The 19,433-nt window shown below is 44.1% G+C and overlaps 1 protein-coding gene across 1 annotated transcript in view; it reads left to right on the forward strand.

The window, feature by feature from the left end:
• Positions 1-19,433, forward strand: part of PARVB (parvin beta) — a 99,361-nt gene that overhangs the window by 22,851 nt on the left and 57,077 nt on the right. The gene's annotated exons all lie outside the window — the stretch shown is intronic.

Here is a 19,433-nt window from a genome sequence, read left to right on the forward strand (position 1 = left end):
TATTTATCCATTGGATGGATGGAGAGACAGGACAGTGTACTAGAAAGAGACCTGGCTTCAGAGTCAACAGGCTGAGGGTTTTTGTGACCCTGAGCAGGTCACTTCATGTCCCTGGGCCTCAGTTTCCCCTTCTGTAAAATGAAATGGTGTCTGAGGCCCCTTTGAGCTCTGAGTCTGTGATCCTTCTGGCAGGAAGGTCACAGAGAGGCAGGCTGTAAGAGTGCCAAGGCCCAAATCCCACTGAGGGCTGGCTGTGTGACGTTGGGCAAGTCACCTGACCCTTCTCTGGGCTCCAGGCATTCTCTAAGACGTTAAGTTACAGAGAATGTGGGCATTGGTGGAGGCAGTTTCCTTACCTGGGAGTTCCCTATAGTGATACCAGACCAGCTCCTGCCCCTCTCCATAAGCACAGAGGAGGGGAATCAGAGAGGTAGAATGTTTCTTGTGTTGCCAAATTCCAGCGTCACACCGTGGGTTCTTAACCTGGGTCCACAGACCTCCCATGAGTCTTTGGATACATTCCAGTGGAGGGGCATCTGTGAACTTGGATGGGAAAAAAATGACCTCTTGATTTTCACCAACCTCTCATTGAAATGGAGCATTTCTGTCCATTAGGATTTTAAAACGAGAACATGATTCTGCTAAGGGCATCCTAGTAGGTTTTACCAGCCTGCCAGAGGGGTCTGTGCATGACATACAGTGGCCTGAGAAGACAAAATAAGCCTGAGACAGTGAAGCTAGCCAATCTCATTGCCATTTGACCCCATCACTATTCGATTCTATCTCCGTTTTCCTTCTCGTCTAAGCCTGGCAGGTTACATTGAGGGCCCACTTCTCAGATGCATGTGTCCTCGTCACTCTCCTCCTTGTCTGAACTCTCCTCTCTGTTCCCAGTTCTTTCTGCCTCTTCCTCATTCTCCCACCCCTTAAATGTGGTGGAACTCCAAAGTTGTGGCTTAGACACTGTACTTTCTCCATATTCTTGACCCTGAGTGATCTTAGTGTATGTCACTGCAGAAAAATAGCTAACATTTACGTAGCACTTGAGGGTTTGCAAAGTGCTTTACAAATATCCCAGTTTATCCTCAAAACAACCCTTGGAGGGAGGGACTGTTTTTAATCACTCCAGGGGCACTCCCCTAGTAAATGTCTGAGATTGGATTTGAGATTTGAGATTGGAGTCTGCTTGACTCCAGACCGGGTGCTCTGTGCACTGTGGCGCCCCTTGGCTGCAGATGATTCCCAGACCTCTTCCTGGAATTTCTAGCTCTTTATTCCCAGTCCAAGGACAGTCTACTTTCTTGAAGTATCCATAATCTGTATGACCCAACAGGGCTGGTTGCACCCTCTCGCATACCCAAACCCCTTCCAGCTCCCTGATTTCTCTTGTGTTAACGCCGCTGTTAACGCCAGGGAACTTACCTTTGAGTCATCTACAGTCTGTGTCAGGGCGATCTTGAACTCAGGACTACTCCAAGGCCACCTTTTTAGCTACTCCATTTGTAGTGGCAAGACCCCAAGAGAACCTCTTTGACCCCAATTGGGCCGGCCAGTGGTGAGAGGAGGACCATCTTGTCTTATTGTGTGCCCCCAGAGTGCTGGCCCTGCCGTCTGACTGCTGCCTCACCGTCAGGACTTTGGGCACTTGCCATCCACCCTGCAGCCAACTTCCCTGAACATGGTCTTCCCTAACTAGATGTGAGTGCCCCCAGAGCAGGGAATGTCTTGGTTTTCCTGTGTCTTTCTCCAGTATTTGGCACATAGTGAGTGCTTAATAAATGTTCAGTCATTCATGCCTTCTGTTAAGACAGGTGAATGAACAAAAAAGCATTTACTTAGAAAAGCTCTCAGTGTGTGCCAAGTACAATGAGAGGCAGTTGAGATAGGCCCTGCCCTCAGCCTTGTGTAGCGGTGGGCCATCTCCTTGATCAGAGTGCAGAGAGTTTCATACCCCAGTGAAATAGTACATTCATTCTCAATAATAAATGTGTCAGATGCTATGCCAGGTGGTGGGAACTTATGTTCTATTGATTGGATACAAGTGCAAATAGATAATAAGCAAGTATTTATTAAATGCCTACTATGTGCTGAACACTGTGCTCAATGGGTAAGCAAAGATTTGGGGCTGCCCTCATGATGCTTCCATTCTGTCAGAACACACGTGAGATAATGTGAAGGAAGAAAGGGGAGAGAGTTCTGTAATAACTCCTGGAGGAGGGGCCTGTCTGAGCTGAAGCTTGAAGGAAGTCAGGAAGTGGGGAATCCTCTGAGGCAGACTTGGTCAGCAAAGCAATGGTGTATAGTCCATAACTCATTCAGAAGTCAGTCATCTTTGTCCAGAGACAAAAAGCCCTGAGAACAATTTTCTTCCATGTGTTTCTCCATCCACCATTTATTAGTTTTATTTTCTCTTTGGTGTTGCCCAGGTGGGAAAATTTTGAGAGTTCTTTTCAGAGGAGGCTTGCTGGGACTCTGGAGGCCTTGAAAATTGCAAGGCCTGACCTGGAAATGAAACTCCAGTGGCTACTTTACTGCTCTGAAGAGGTGCCCTCTCTGGCCTTGGAAGTCATTTGAGGGTTCAGGGAAGCCAAACAGCTGGCCAGTGGTTTTCCAGACTCCTCCTAATTAAGCTCCCCAGGGCTGCAGAGGGCAGCTTGAAGCTGAATTTGCTTCCAAATTGAAGAAGACCCAGAGGCTGCCTGCCCCCCTCAGTTGTCCATGGACTGAACGATAGTACAGGAGTGTGCTTGTGCTAGAGGGCTGTCGTCGCTCGGGGTCAACTTGCTGTCCTGTACATGACGCCCATAGCCTCTCATGACTCTCCCCTTCCACTCCATCCCTTTTCATTGCTCCTTAGCTTGACCATTGAATTACTGACCATTAGGACTTCAGGTCCACACTGGTCTCTGCCTTACTCCCCCTACCATTGCTAGCCCAGACTTTTTCTTTTTTTATATAATGGAAGTAGAAGCCTTTATTAACACAGCTGTGCGTAAATATTTATAAATGGGCCTGTTTACAAGTAATACAAAATTAGAACAGTAATGAAGGAGATGAATGTCCCTCTGAAGGGTGATTCCCCATCCCTCCATAAACGGCACTTCTTTTTATCATTGTTTAATCTCTCCGGCTTGAGTACAGCATGAACCACATTTAAACAGAGCAGGGAGGTGGTGTGGTGGTGTCTGGAGACCTGGGTTCTAGTCCTAACAGTGCCACTACCTGGCCTTGTGACTTTGGACAGGTCACTGCCATTTCTTCGTCTAGGTCTCCCACCGGTTCTCTTATTGCCAAAATAATCACTAAAATCAAAGGACCGAGGTTCAACTATGACTTCCGGCAAATCACTTGACCTTGAGCCTCTGTTTCCTTATCTGTAAAGTGACAGAATAAGACTAAATGATCTCCCAAGTCCTTTCCTGCTTTGCCTCTGAGACTGTCTCTGTGTGATCCAATCATCTTCCTAATGGCAGATCGGAGTGCCCGCCCTCTTGCTCCAGAAACCCCTGGAGTTTGTGTCTGCTTGTATCTGAGAGCACATTCCAGCCTGAGCATGGCTTCTCTGCTTGACATGGATTTGTGGAAAGAGGTTGGATTGGGTGTCCTAGTCTTGGAGTGTGAATCCTGCCTGATCCCCACGTACAGCTTTTCTTTGCCTCAATTTCTCTTGTAAAGTGTAAAAAATAATAATAAGGCAGTTCCCTCCCAGGGGTGTTGTAGGGGATCAAACGAGATATTTGTCAAGTGCTTTGTAAATCTTAAAGTGCTATATAAATTCACCCCATTGTCATTCATTATCATTAGGTCATTATGTATGACCTTGGGCAAAATTTCTTCCTCTTCCTGGGCTTCAGTTTCCTCATCTGTAAAATGAAGGGTTCTCACCTCCGAGGTTCTCTTCGGTTCTAGTTAAATGATTCTCTCTCTGGTCAAAGGATCTCAGACTCCGAGATCTGGAGCTGCCTTAGATGAACATCCAGCATCCCTTTATTTCACTGAGGAAGAAACCAGTTCTGGCTTTTTGTCTCTGGCTGAGAAGTGAGACCCCAGACAATCCAATTACCCATTCTGAGGCTCAGTTTTCTTTCCTCTTACATAGGAGGTGATTAATAATGAATGTCTGCCCAGTCTTCACCCTGATTGGGAGGATGTCAAAAAGCATTTATTAATCATCCTCTCAATTCAAGGCACTGTCCTAAACCCTACTTAGCATATTGGGAAAGAAAGAAGAGCAAAAGTCAGTCCTTGCCCTTGGGGAACTCCCAGTGTAATGGGGGAGACCGCAGTTCTGAACAGGATGGAGACAGGTTTACTTGGCAGTGACCTTGGAGATGTAGGGGGAGAAAGTGGTATTTTAGCTGAGACTGAGAATGCTCCAGGCAGTGGGAAGCCTGTCATTGGTGTCTCCGAGCTGGAGCTTTGGCCTCCCCTGGCTGCCATGTTGGAAATCCTTCTGTGGTCAATAAGAGCCAAGAAGGATCTCATCTGTGTCTGGTGACAGCGTCGCTATTCTGCTCTTGAAAAAAATCCCGTTGTCAGTTGGTGAAAAAGGTCTCCTCTGGCAGGTGTCATAGAATCACAAAGCCATGAACCTTTTGTCTGCAGAGTCCCAGTTGTGAAATAAAAATATAACTATGTGTGTATACACACAGACACACAGACACACATACATACACACACACACACACACACACACACACACACACACACTCGCATTTATTTTTAGCTCCTGTGCAGAGAGGAAAGCAAGGCCCTACCTTGCCCCATGACCTCATCTTAGCCAGGGAGGCTGCCTGCCCCATAGTTATGGCCTGTTTATAGGCGCTGGGGGAAAATTAATCACTGAGTGGGAACAGGCGTTCTTCAGCCTTATATAGGTGGAGGAGCCTGCCCTTCTAGTATTTCTGGTTTGTAACAAAACCTGGCAGAGATCTACTGGGAGAGGATCTTGGGGAGTGGGTCTGTTAGAAGGGAGGAGAGACAAGCAGATGGGAGTCTTAAAGTGCATTCAGTGCCCTGTTAATAGCTGGCGCTAAACTTCAGGGAGAGGAAAAACAAGAAGACATTTGATTTTCCATTTTGGAGTGCAAGCATGTGCTATATGGTTGTCCTTGTAGCCAAGGAACCGAGGTCTGGCCTTTTGCTTGGTGAGGAGAATGTGTCCCATTTGCCAGTCAGCCAAGAAAATGAAGGAACAGACCAGGAATAGAAATGAACTCAAAGTCCCTGTTTGGCTGCCTAGTCAGTGAGCCCACTTGCCCGGGTCATGTGTGCAAGATACTATTGCTGGTACAGTTAGAATGAGTGAGGCCATGCACCTTAGTGGGTAGTGAGTTGGACTGAAAGGCAGAGAGACCTGACTTTAGATCTGTTTGTGGGTCCTGGTGTGGACAAGTCCCTTCCCTTCCCCAAGCTTCTCAGTCAGTCAGTAAACATTTATTCAGCACCTACAGTGTACCAGGCACCATGCTGAACTCTGGGGATACAAAAAGAGGTGTAAAACAGTCCTTGCCCCCAAGGACCTTATCCTCTGCTGACCCTTCACATCTCTTCCCCTCCCCACACACACGCTGAGTACCTATGTGACCTTGGGGAAGTTACATCTCATCCTTTAAAATGAGGGGGTTGGGTTGGTGGCTTCTGATCATCCTTACAGCTTCTATGATGGTCTGAAGAGCCCCTACTTCTGTGAAGTCACCACATTCATGATGAAAATACCCAGGCTGGGTGCATGGGCATTTTTCAGGAAGGGACATCCAGAGAAAGGAGGGTGAGAGAGTCCTGTGGTTCTCTGGACAGAGTTGGGGTGTTGCATTCATTTCTGGACACTGGGTTTTAAAAGAGACCTTGCCCATGTGGAACTCATTAAGAGGAGAGTGCCCAGCATGGTGAGAGGTCTGGAGCCAGACCATGGTGTATGACCAGACCTGGCATGTTGGGAGAGATTAGGAGAGAAGAGAGATTAGCCTTAATCTGGGCAAGGAAATCCTGGCACATAGTAGACACTTAATAAATGTTTATTGAATTAAATTGAATTGTGAGGTTTGGGTTTCCTGTCATTGAAGATACTCAAAAAGTGTTAGCTGAGCACAGTACCCTGCATATAGTAGTCACTTAATAAATGTTTGTTTAATTGAATGGAATATTGCATATGAGAGTCAGAAAGAGCGCCTCCACCATAAATTTGAATGGTTTATGAAGTACCAAGGGAGGTGTCATGGTGCAGTGGACATGGCACTGGACCTGGAATCAAAGACCTGAGTTCAAATTCTGCTTCAGAAACTGACCCTGGGTAAGATATTTCACCTCTCACTGTTTTAGTTTTTTAACTGTAAAGTAAGGGAATCGGGTCCCATGGTTTCTAAGGCTCCTTCCAACCCTAAATCAGAGATCTTCATGGTCACTTCTGCTTTGTGTGTTTTTTAAATTTAACTAAGGCATAACAGATTCTACTTTAGCTCCTTATTTTAATTCTGTGAATTTTTCTTTTCCATATATATTTCTTGTGAACACCAAATCATTGTCCTCTGCTTTCTGATCTGTCCTGCAGCTTTCCTACATTTTATGGGTTAGTTAATTTCTTTCACATTCACAGTTGGATTTGTTAGGTGTTATTTCCCTGAGTCATATCCTATTATACTGTTTTCTCATTTGGCATACCACACCTCCATACTGTCTCCCCACCCATCCCCTTTCCCACCTCCTTTGCAGAGAAAATAACTTAGAGGAAAAAAATGGAATGTGATAAAATACTAGTAAATTATAATTGGTATGATCTAATATTTCTCCTCTGCATCTCTCTTCATCCAGACCAGACTCAGGAGTCCGTCCTTCCTTCCTTCCTTCCTTCCTTCCTTCCTTCCTTCCTTCCTTCCTTCCTTCCTTTCCTCCTTCCTATTTTTCCCTTCCTCCCTCTCCCCTTTATGATCATCTCTCTGTAATTGAAGTTGCTATTGACCATCTCTCCCTATTTTCTTCTCCTGAAATTCCTCCCTCTCTCCTCACCCATTTCCCTGTTGACAATTTCATTTCTACAATAACTCTTTGCGTGTGCTTGTGTCTACCCTTCCTTTGCCCTTTCCAAATAAGAGTGAGTTTCATGGGATAACTGTTCCCCCAGCCCCAGGAGCACTTGTCTTTTCTCCCAAATTAGAATGCAGACACATTTTTTAGCCTTGTTAAGTGGCTCAAATGTATTTAGCTTCCTAGGTTTGTCACATCTAGTGTTTCTGTGGCAAACTTTCTCACCAGAAATACCTGAAAACAACCTGTCTGTGCTTACCCAGGGAGCACATGACAGAACCCAGGTCTTCATGGGCTGCCCAGAACCTGGGCACCATGGCCTGGTACCTAGTGATTAGGTCCTGAAGTCTGCTTTGACTTTTGAGTTTCTAAAATCCTATGGTTCAGATGGAATGTGAGCTTCTTGAGAGAAGGGATGATTTCATTCACTGTGTTTGTACCCCTGGGGCCAACCACAGTGCTTGACACACAGCAGGTGCTTAATAAATGATTATTTAACTGCCTGAGGCACTTAGGAAATGTTGGTTGGGTAGTTGAGAAGCACAGATCCTGGGGTGGAGCCAAGGTGGCAGAGTAGAAAGACGCACATTCTCTAGCTCTTCCCCCACAGCCCATAAAATACCTGTAAAAAAGTGACTCTCAACAAATTCTAGAGCAGCAGAAGCCACAGAATGACAGAGTGAAAGAGATTCCCAGCCCAAGGTAGCCTGGAAGGCTGACAGGAAAGGTCTATTCCACGGGATACTGAATGGAGTGAGCCCAGCCCTGGCCCGAGCACTGGTAGGAACAGGACTGGAACAGGCTTCCAGGGCAGAATCCCCAGGAGGGAGGGTCTCAGATCCCTCAACCCACAAGTGCCAAAGAAAGCTTCAAAGGTCAGTGAGAGGGCTTTCCCAGCCGGGCCAGAGGGGAGCAGAGTCTCCCCGAGCATAGGCCCCAGGTGGCAGCAGGGGAAGCTGCATCCATCTGTGAAGCACTGCCCCTAAAGCCCCTGGGGGAAATTAAGCAGCTGATCTGAACCTCAGCCCTGAGAGGTGGCCCTGCCCCTGCCTAAAGTGAAATTGAGCAACTGATCTGAATCTCAGCCCTGAGCATGGTCCTGTAGTAAAGAGGAGCGCTAGGACCCTCCTCTTGACAAAGGATTCAGAAGTCAAGTAACTGACTAGGAAAATGCCCAAAAAAGGGAAAAAAATAAACCCATAGAAGGTTACTTTCTTGGTGAACAGGTATTTCCTTCCATCCTTTTGGATGAGGAAGAACAGTGCATACTGTCAGAGGAAGTCAAGGCTTCTGCATCTAGTACCTGCAAAATGAATATGCAGTGGGTTCAGGCCATGGAGAAGCTTGAAAAGTGAGTCAACAGCTTGCTAGAGGAGCCTTAAAAAAATGCTGAAGAAAATAGCACCTTTAAAAATAGGCTAATTCAATTGGAAAAAGAGGTCCAAAAAGCCAATGAGGAGAAGAAGGCTTTAAAAAGCAGAACTAGCCAAATGGAAAGTGAAGTTCAAAAACTCACTGAAGAAAATAGTTCTTTAAAAATGAGAGTGAAGCTGAGGGAAGCTAATGACTATTTGATAAACCAAGAAATTACAAAACAAAACCAAAAGAATGAAAAAATAGCAGATAATGTGAAATATATCATTGGAAAAACAACTGGCCAGGAAAATAGATCCAGGAGAGACAATTTGAAAATTATAGGACTACCTGAAAGCCATGATTAAAAAGAGAGCCTAGACATCATCTTTCATGAAATTATCAAGGAAAATTGCCCTGATATTCTAGAACCAGAGAGCAAAATAAATATTGAAAGAATCCACTGATCACCTCCTGAAAGAGACCCAAAAACAGAAACTCCTAGGAATATTGTGGCCAAATTTCAGAGTTCCCAGGTCAAGGAGAAAATATTGCAAGTGGCTAGAAAGAAACAATTTGAGTATTGTGGAAATACAATCAGGATAACACAGGATCTGGCAGCTTCTACATTAAGGGATTGAAGGGCTTGGAATATGATATTCCAGAAGTCAAAAGAACTGGGATTAAAACCAAGAATCACCTACCTAGCAAACCTGAGTATAATACTTCAAGGGAAAAAATGGTCTTTCAATGAAATAGAGGACTTTCAAGTATTCTTCTTCAACATTTTTTTGGTTCTCCTTTAGCAGGGAGCTGATCTGCTTTTCATGCTTCTCTTTCATCCCTCTCATTTCTCTTCCCAGTTTTTCCTCCACCTCTCTAACTTGATTTTCAAAATTCTTTTTGAGCTCTTCCATGGCCTGAGCCCATTGGGTGGGCTGGGACACAGAATCCTTGATTTCTGTGTCTTTGCCTGATGGTAAGCATTGTTCTTCCTCATCAGAAAGGAAGGGAGGAAATGTCTGTTCTCCAAGAAAGTAGCCTTCAATAGTTTTATTTCTTTTCCCTTTTCTGGGCATTCTCCCCAGCCAGTGACTTGACCTCTGAATATTCTCCTCACACCCACCTCACCTCCTGGTCCTCCCAGCCAGCTTTTGGGGACTGAGATTCAAATGCTGCTTCCCGCCTTAGGGCTTTTGGTGGGGGCAGGGCTGCTATTCAGTGTGAGAATTAAGTTCAGATGGTCAGGTCGGGGCAGGGCCACCTCTCAGGCTCAGTTCCCTCAGGGGGTTTATGTACAGACCTTCCACAATGGATCCAGGCTCCCGCCCGCTTGGGGAGCCCCTGTCTGCAGCCGCCTCTCAACTTCTATCTCCCGGGGGGGCCCAAGCCATGGGGGCACCCCACTCCCCTCTCGACCCGCCAAAGAGACTCTCTCACCGACCCCCGTCACCTGTGGGTGGAGGGGCTTGTGCCGCCGCTGGAGATCCCGTCCCTGAAGCCTGCTCGGATCTGTACGTCTCGGAGCCGCAGGTCTGGGCTGGGCTCCGCGTCTGCAGTGCGACGGATCTTTTGCTAGAGGTTTGCAGGTCCCTCTGTGGGTGGAGGGACCCATGTGGCCACTGGAGATCCCATCCCCGTAGCCCGCTCGGATCTTTTCCTCACGGTGTCGCGGCCGCTGAAGGGCTGCCCTCTGCTCCCAGTCCCGGCGCCCAGTCTGCAGCGCGAAGGACCCCCTGCGAGAGGTTGCAGGTCTCTCCGGAACAGAAATCTCCCTCGCTCCAATATTCCGTGGCCTCTGGGTGCAGAATTCACCGTGAGTTGGTCCCCTCTAGCCGTTCTGTGGGTTGTGGGTTCGGAGCTATGTGTATGTGCGTCTTTCTACTCCGCCATCTTGGCTCCGCCCCCACTTTCAAGTATTCTTGATGAAAAGAGAAGCATAGATCCTAAGCTGGGATCTTAAACTTGGGCTCTTTGGTGTAGCCTCGGGCCCCCTTCTCAGAATCAGGCTTTGAAATTCATAAAATAAAACATGTAGGATAACAAAGAAAACCAATTATATTGACATATACACTATATATATGTATATATATATTATATATATTATATTGAAACATATAATCTATCCAAATTGTCTCCTATTGAAATCTCTCTATGGGCCCAGGCTATGAACCCACATCCTGGAGGTTGCTACAGAAAGTGTTTGGGGGACTAATGTTCATTCTCTTTTGTTTCTCAGTCACTTTGATGGTTTTTCAGATTTTCACCCATTTATAAATAGGCAAAAAGTAAGAGAGGCTGGATTCCGAACGCATTGTAACAGAAATTAAAAACACTCATAAGTAAATTTAATGAGCAAATTTGTAGTTATCTGAATAGGCTATATTTTTGACTTAGCAAACATGGTAATTTTATGAGCCCTTCAGGTTATACATAACACATATTTATGTTCCCAAGTGAACAAAGTGATTTTAGATTGTAAATGGTGCTTTCAAAAAGACTTACATGCAGGGGGAAGGGAGTTTGTTTTCTCTCCCTCCATAGGGAGCCTGATTTTCTGGGACTTTTACGTCTACTTAGGAGAGGTTAGGGAATTTTTCTAGGCTGTTGTTACCATTTTGGAGTGAAGAGACCAAGACAACTCCTGGGATCTCTAGGTCACCCATAAAATTGGTGAATTGGAAACTATCTCTGGGGCCATCTGGATTTTATCCAACTCTACCTGCAGTATAGCTACTCAAGAAAGAGTCATCCAGCCTGGGTTCAAACCTGCTCAATGAAGGGATCTCACTGCTTTCTGAAACAACCCATTTTTCTCTTGGGCATCTCTAAGTCAAGAAGCATGCAGTGATTTAGAATTCGTGGACTATTCCATGTACGTGTGATGGTGACTTTCTCCCTTTGTATTTTTCCTAGTATTTGACCTGAATCTCTCTACTTTTGCTCTTCTCACTCTCTCTTGTTTAAAAGTTATCTTGGGTACTTCTTGTCCTCTTCAGCCTCATTGTAATGTAAGTTCTGTGAGATCGGGGATTGCTATTATCATCTTCAGCCCTCCCCTGTCCTAGCGCAGTGCCTTTGACCTGCTTAATGACGTTTGCTTCCTCATATGCCTTCCTGGGCTGTTCTCTCTCCACATGGTCACTTGGTGGCCCCAACAGCACCCATCTTTAAGACCACCTCCATGGTGATGGTGCTCAGATCTCTGATCCTGTCCCAGGAGCTCCCAAGCTTCATTTCTACAACTCCAGCTGCCTAGTGGATGTCCCAGAGACATTTCAAATTCAAAATGTCCAAAACAGAACCCCTTTCCCCCCAGAATTCTCCTCTTCTTAATTTTCCTATTTCTGTTGAGAGGACCGCCATCTTTCCACTTACTCAAATTGACAACCTCAGTCATCTTTGACTCCTCCCTGTGCTTCACCCCATGTGCCTGGTCACTTGCTGGATCATGCTGTTTCTCCCTCCACATATCTTCCCTCCATCCTGTTTCCTCTGTTCATAGTGCTGCCCTGTTTAAGACCCTCATCACTTCTTCTCTAGAGGGGTGGAGAACCTGTAACCTTGAGGCCACGTGTGACTTTCTAGGTCTTTGGGTACAGCCTTTTGCCTGAGTCCAAGTTTTACAGAACAGATCCTTTTATGAAGGGGATCTGTTCTGTAAAGTCTGAATTCAGTCAAAGGGATGTACTTGAGGATCTAGAGGGCCACATGTGACTTTGAAGCTGCAGGTTCCCCACCTCCATTGCTGGTATAGGGAGGAGGTTGGTGCCATGCCAAGTGACTTCACTTAACCCAGTTGGTGAAGTAACAGAAGGAGGCAGGTAACAGAGAGGTGATGCATCACTGTGTTAAGATGAAGGCTAAAGACATGAAGGAAATTTTCCCTCATGGAATCGAAAGGGGAGCTGGCCCTTGGTGGGCTGACATTTGCCTGGGGGTGGAATGATGAGGGATGGGGTGATGGAAGAGCTTGGGGAGGGTGGAGAGTAGAAGAGTTAGGGACAGGAGGGTGGAGGAGTAAGGTGAGCCACTTCGATGATTTCTTATGTAGATATTTATGTATGTCTCCCCCAGCAGTCTGTAAATGCCATGAAGGCAGGAGTTTCTTTTATTGTCTTTGTACCCAAATGTCTAGCACGTAGTAGGCCCTTCATAAATTATTGTGATTGCTCTCAGAAATGCAGTGTTGGCCTGAGAGGCATCTTAACGGTTCTTCACAACTGTGCTATGGGAGGAGTCCTGGCCTTGGAGTTAGGGAAGACCTGAATTCATACTCACATGCTGCCTCACTGCCAGTAAAATGGGGACAATGAAACTTCCCCTCTGTCGGTGAGATAGTGAACTTCCCCCCTGGGTCCTGAGACAAAGTGCTGGGGCCGTCCGACATGAAGGTTGTGCTCTCGATCTGCCTTTAAGTCCGAAGAGGGACCAGAACTGGCTTCTGTCCTTGTCTTTTGGACTGTTTGAAGGTAGAGAGAAGTGGAAGAATGTTAGTGCTTTTCCTTTAAAAAGTTATAAACCACCGTGCCTGTGATTGACTCTGACTGTGAACACGATAGGTCCCTCTGCTTGCCCTGGCTTCTGATCGATTATTTGGTTATAATGTGAATACCACCTTATATTTCTATAATAATGTATAGCACCATGTTAGATAATAATACGTAACAAAAAATGTAACTTCTATTACCTTTAAAAATTGTCATTAATTTATGTCAGCCTGGGAAATTTAATTAGCCTGCCTGATCTCCCATTTATATTGGGCAAGTGGGGAGAATAGGTGGTGTCCGGTGTCGCAGAACGTGGGTGTTGGATGTAAATGAGTGCTATTATGATTCCTGTCTGGGTGGTTGGGGACGCTTCTATCTCAGCCTCTTTTCTTAAACAGAAAAAAATCGTCTCACTTAGCATGTTTGACAGGCACATGAAGAACTGTTATTAAACAGATGCCGAGCTTGCTGTCATCGGATTTTAAATAGGCCGTGCCATTCTCTTGGCTGGCATGCCTGCTGTGCAGAGTGGAGGGCGGGTGGGCTGTACACTCTGGTATGTTTCCATGTCTATACAAGGATGGATTATGGGCGTGTGAGAGGGAGACATGCTTTCCTTTCCTTTTTGGGGAGGGGATGAGGACCTTCATATGGGAGACCACTGGCAGAGCAGGATGTTCCGTACCAACGGATGCCATTTTGGGAGTCTGTGCCCCATTTGCGGGTGGCCTCCTTTCATACTGAATTTGAAGTTCCAAGAACTAGGTTGAGTCCCATCTTGGATGTGTCCATCTCCTAACAAATCATGAAGTACTTACTATGTGCCAGGAACTGTAATAGGCCCCTGGGATAATACAGAGACAAAAATCAAAAAATCCCCTTTCTCAAGGGGCTTATATTCAATCGAGCAATGCAACATGTATATAAATAGAAATAAATGTGTATTATATAAATCATCAGTAAATGTATATTATAAATAAATATAAAGGCATTATACACCAAATAAAAGGAGGGAATTGTGGGGACACTAGCAGCTAAGTGTTTGGACTTGGCATCACAAGAACCCTGGGTTCAGTTTCCATTGCTAAGACATACTGGTTGTGTGACCTCAGGCATGTCAACATATATTGCTCAACCTCTACCTTCTCATCTCTTAAATGGGGCTAATAACACATTTACCAGCTTATGGTGCTCTGTATGCCTTAGCATCCTAGAGGCTCCCTCAGCTGGGATCTGGGCTTGGAATCAGTTGCTGGAGTTGGAATTCCAGCTCCGTGACCTTGGTCACGTCATTTAATCTTGGAATTTCAACATCCTGATCTATAAAGTACACGTAATTATGCTTTAGGCCCTGACCTAAAAGGGAGAAATGCGCTTTGTAAAACTTAGTGTAGGGTATAATATAGATACAAATGGGGGGCTTGGACTAGCTAGTCTCCAAGGTCCTATCCAGCTCTGAGTCTGGGCTTCTGTGATAGTGTGATTACTTGTGTGACCTAGGGCAGGTCACATCATCCCTGGTCCTCCCTCCTCCCAGTTTCCTTATCTGTAAAATAAACTCAGTGGCCTTGGAGGTCCTTCCTCATTCAAGAGTTTTGACCCTTTGACAGTATAATTGATACCATATGATAGCAAGTCCTGTCTCCCTAAATCTCATTTTCTTCAACTGAAACAAGGGGTGATAACTTCCTCTGAGGTCTCTTGCAGATTTAGATCTAGGAATCCTCTGATTTTATGACTATTTTGATTTTGGCTTTGTACCTGCAGTACAGACCACTTAAAATTTTTTAAAATTTATTTTTAACATTCATTAAAAAAAATTGAGTTCTGCATTTTCTCTTTGCTGCCCCTCCCCCATCTATTTAAAAGGCAAGCTAAATGATATTGTTATACATGCGAAGTTATGCAAAACATAGTTCCATATTAACCATGTTGCCACCCTCCCCCCAACAAAAACCCAATAGACAATGAAAAGCAAGAAACATAAAGTTAAAAAATCCTGCGATAATGGCATTCACCAGTTCTTTCTCTGGGGATAGAGAGCATTTTCATCAGAAGCCCTTCAGAGTTGTCTTGGATCATTGTATCACTCAGAATAGCTAAGTTATTCACAGCTGAACACTGTACAACATTGCAGATACTGTTACAATGATTTCTGGGTTCTGCTCCCTTCACTTTGCATCAGTTCAGGTAAATCTTCCCAGGTTTTTCTGAGAGCATCCTGCTCATCATTTCTTATAGCACAATAAGATTCCCTCACAATCCTATACCACAGCTTACTGAGCCATTCCTCAGTCAATGGGCATCCCCTCAATCCAATTCTTTCCCTCCACAAAAAAACAGCCACTCTAAAGGCATTTGTACATGTAGGTCCTTTCCTCCTTTTTATAATTTCTTTGGAATACAGACCTAGTGCTGAGTCCAATGGTATGCCCTATATTATAGCCCTTTGTATACAGTTCTACCTTGAGTCACAGGCTTGACCTGCCCTTGTGAAATTACTTTGCTTTTCTCCTCTGCAAATAAGTTCCACTTCCAGAGTCATGTTTCCTTCCCTTTCTTTCCTTCTCTCCTTCTTTTTCACTTTCTCTTTTTAAAAACATTTTTGTTGGTATTTCTTATTTTTAATTGCTGAGTTTCCTTCTGTGTCCCTCCCTCTTTCCCTTCCCAGAGTCATATAGCAAATTTTTTTCTCTTTTTCTCTTTCTTTCTCATTCTGTCACTCCTCTTTTTCCTTCTTTTTCCTTTCTCCTTCCCAGTGGAACATGAGCACCTGCAGGGTAGGGATTGTTTTAGCCTTTCTTTGTATCCCTAGCACTTAGCAAAGTACTGGTGCTACTAAATGCTTGTTGATGGATTGATTTGAGGAGGGGGAGGGATCCCATGACAACAATCCTTCAAACATTAAAAGACAGTGATTCCATTCCCCCCAGTGTTCTCCAGGCCAACAGTCCCTAATCTGTAGCTCCAAAAATAGACACATAGGGTTAATTTCCCTAGTTTTGGAGACAGTCAGTCAATCAATAAACATATATTATTTATTTATGGGCTGAGGAACTAGACAAGGCGCAATGCTTGCAGATATTGTTTAGGAGTCTAGGCCTGGGCTGACTGGGAAATGCAGTGAATAATCGCTGAGGTCTAACAAGCCCTGAGCACTTCCTCACGGGGAGGGGCTAGGAGAACATTCTCCAAGCTGCTCATTGATTAATTTTAGTGTTTGAGAGAACCTTTCATCAAAGATATGTGGCTTTGGAGTTTTACAGGGTCTGGGTCCAAATTCCACCTTGGTTACTTATTGCCTGTGTGAGATTGGGTGAGTCACTTAAACTCTTTGTGCCTATTTCCTCATCTGCAGAGTGAGGAGGATGGGCACATGGCCTCTGCGGTCTCTTGTAGACCTACTCTGTGCTTCATCTGGCCTTGTTCCGTAAATGGTAGCATTTAAGAGGCACTGTTAATACATCAGTTCACTTTGTGAACTCTCACCTGCTACTGGCCTTGCATTTGAATGCTGTATGTGTGGGATTCTTTGGTTCAAAACTCTTTCATGTAAGGGCTCTTCCTTTAAAAAAAAAAAGAAAAAAAAGTGGAAAAGCATAGAAATGTTTTGTTTCTCTTAAAATGTTTCTCCAAAATAGAAGAGAGTGAGTTATTTCTTCCTTTAAATTATATCTAAAGGGATTTTCCTGAAATATTTTAGAAGTTATTGTTAATGTTTCTTTTCTTGAAAAAGATCTAGATACTCAGCCTTGAAGCTGGGTAAGTGAACCTGAGTCAGGAAGGCTCAGGTTGTCAGGCATTGGCAGAGAATGTGGTGCTCTCTCCAAGGGGATTTTCCGAGTCGCTCAAGTCATTCCTTTAATTGAGTTGACTTTTTTTAATATAAATCATTTCAAAATAAATTTTCCTAAAATGTACTGGTTAGCTTTCTTAAATAGACTCTCCTGACCAGAATGCCAACCATAATTTCTATTTGTATACTCAGACCTTTGTACAATGCATGGCCTATCACAAGCAGGTCATTTCTTTCTCAGTTTGACCTTTTCTGATGATTAAATGCCTTCAATATGAAAACCAGCAGTTTCTTGTTTTACGTAGCCTTAGCTGGATGGAACCTGGGGCTCCAGTTAGAGAGCAGCAAAAAAGAAGCTGGATTTGGAGGAAGAATTACTTAAGTTACCAAGTTACTTAACTCTAGTCCTCAGTTTCCTCAACTGTAGGATGAGGAATTTAAGCCATATGACCTCTGAGGTCTCTCTTAGCCCTGAGAGTTTGTGATTCTGTAACACTTGAGAGTGGTAGTAGTGAGGGATCCCCCCTGCCATGGAGAGGGAGCATGATGGAGAGTTAACCTGGAGTTAGGAGAACCTAAGTTCTAATCTAGCCTCAGATACTTGTTAGCTATGTGACCCTGGGTAAGTCACTTCACCCTGTTTGCCTTACTTTCCTTATCTATGAAATGGGCTGGAGAACAAAATGGCAAACTTTTCCAGTATCTTTGCCAAGAAAACCCCAAATGGGATCATGGAGAGTTAGACAAAACTGAAAACAACAATGAAGCTCCATTCTGAGGTCTCTTCCAGTTCTGGGAGTCTGTGCTTCTGGAAACCTTTCTAGCACACTCTCCCCCATTTTTACCCAGACTATTGGGCTGGGAACTGGGCTTGTGATTTTGTTAATAGAGGGAAATCCTAGATGAGGAAATACTCATGATCAATGCCAAGTCAGCTCCATTTCTGAATGGAACCACCTTAGGGAGTCATCTAGAATGCTGAGAGCTAATGTATGTTAGGGGCAGGATTTTCACCCTGACCTTCCTGCCTTTTCTAGCCACTGCGCCATGTTTCATCTTTAAAACAGAGTACATTAAATATAAATTAACTTTCTATCTTTTATGTCATAGACTTTTGTGAGCATCTTTTGTTTTCACATTGCCTAGGTTTTCCCTTGTATCCTTTTATGTCCCCCTTCCCAGAAAGATACTCTGATAACGAAGACATTTTTTAAAATGAAAAGAGAAAAAAATTCAGCAAAACTGGTGAACACATGAGAAACAACTGACATTATTAGCACCCCTCCCTCCTTCTTCTTTGGGGACAAGTTTGGTCATTATAGTTTTTCTTCCTTTAGTTTTAATTGTTATTAATAAGCATTTATTAAACTCTTACTGTGTACAGAGCTCAGTGCTAAGCATGGAGGATACAAATGGGAAAGTTGGATGGTGCCTGCCTTCAAGGAGGTCCCATTCTAACGGAGGAGTCCCCCCATGGGGGAGATTGTGGCTGCAAATCAAGTGCTCTTTGGTTGTAGCAGCAAAGCAGATGATCATGCTCCTTGAAGGTTATTTCCATTGATGAAATCTTATCCATTTCTGATGTTGGAACATCTTGTTGTGGTTGTCCTGCCCATTTACACTGTTGCAGTCACTTGAGCTCTGGGCTCTGCTTCCCTGCCTGCATCAGTTCAGTACATTTTCTCATGCTTCTCTATACTCATAGTATTTTTGTTTCTTAGGGCACAGAGATCTGCCGTCGCGGTCTTGTGCTACAGTTTGTTACTTTACTCCATTCCCCAGTTGATGGGTTTCTATTTTGTTCCCGATTCTCTGCTACCACAAAAACACTATTTGGTGTCTAGGGTGCCTTTCCTTTGGTTGATGGAACAGACTAGATGAAAAGCATCAGAATGAATTGAACTCTGTAACCCAATGTTCTATAAAGCTGAAAACATAAATTCCTTTGGGAAAAAAACTTGTTATTTGATAAGAACTATGGGGAAAATTGGAAAACAGTCTCTGGCACAAATTAGCCTGACACCAATATCTTCTACCATATTCCACAATAAATTCAAATGACCTGAATTTCAAAGATCACAGAATAAAAAATGAAAAGCAGATTACATAAAGGTCTTTTGCAGCTAAGGATAGGGAACAAATTCCAAACCAAATAGAGATAGAAGCAGTTACAAAAGAGGAAATAGGTAATTTTGATTATATGAGTTGAAAAGTACAAACAGAATTAATGCATCTAGGGTAAGAAGGAAGGGAAGCAGGATGGAAGGAAAGAATTTTAAAATTAATTATCACTATCAATTTTCATTAAATTTATTATTAATTTTAAGATAATCGTATTATCATTAATAAAAAATAGATTATTAAAATAATAAAATTCATTTTTATTAAATTCCTACTGTGTGCCAGGTTGTGCCTCACTGATCTTTACAATAACCCTGGGAGGTGAGTGCTATTATTACCCCCATTTTACAGTTAAGGAAACTGAGGCAGACAAGGGTTAAATGACTTGCCACCACTGCCGATAGTGAGTGTCTGAGTGAGTGTTTGAACTCGTGTCTTCCTGATGGCAGGGCCAGTGCTTTGTGTGCTGGAGAAATCAAAATGTAATTCAAAAGAAAGAACTCCAGTTCTGGAGTCAGAGAAGCTGGGTTCAAATCCTGGCTTTGTCATTAACTAGACCATAACTCTAACTCACGTTGTACCTTTCAGCCTCAGTTTGTTCCTTGTAAAAGAAAGGAATTGGAGCCTCAGTGGCCTCTGAGGGTCTCTTC

The sequence above is a fragment of the Notamacropus eugenii genome, chromosome 3 (genome assembly GCF_028372415.1).
Source record: "Notamacropus eugenii isolate mMacEug1 chromosome 3, mMacEug1.pri_v2, whole genome shotgun sequence".
Taxonomy (NCBI): Eukaryota; Metazoa; Chordata; class Mammalia; order Diprotodontia; family Macropodidae; genus Notamacropus; species Notamacropus eugenii.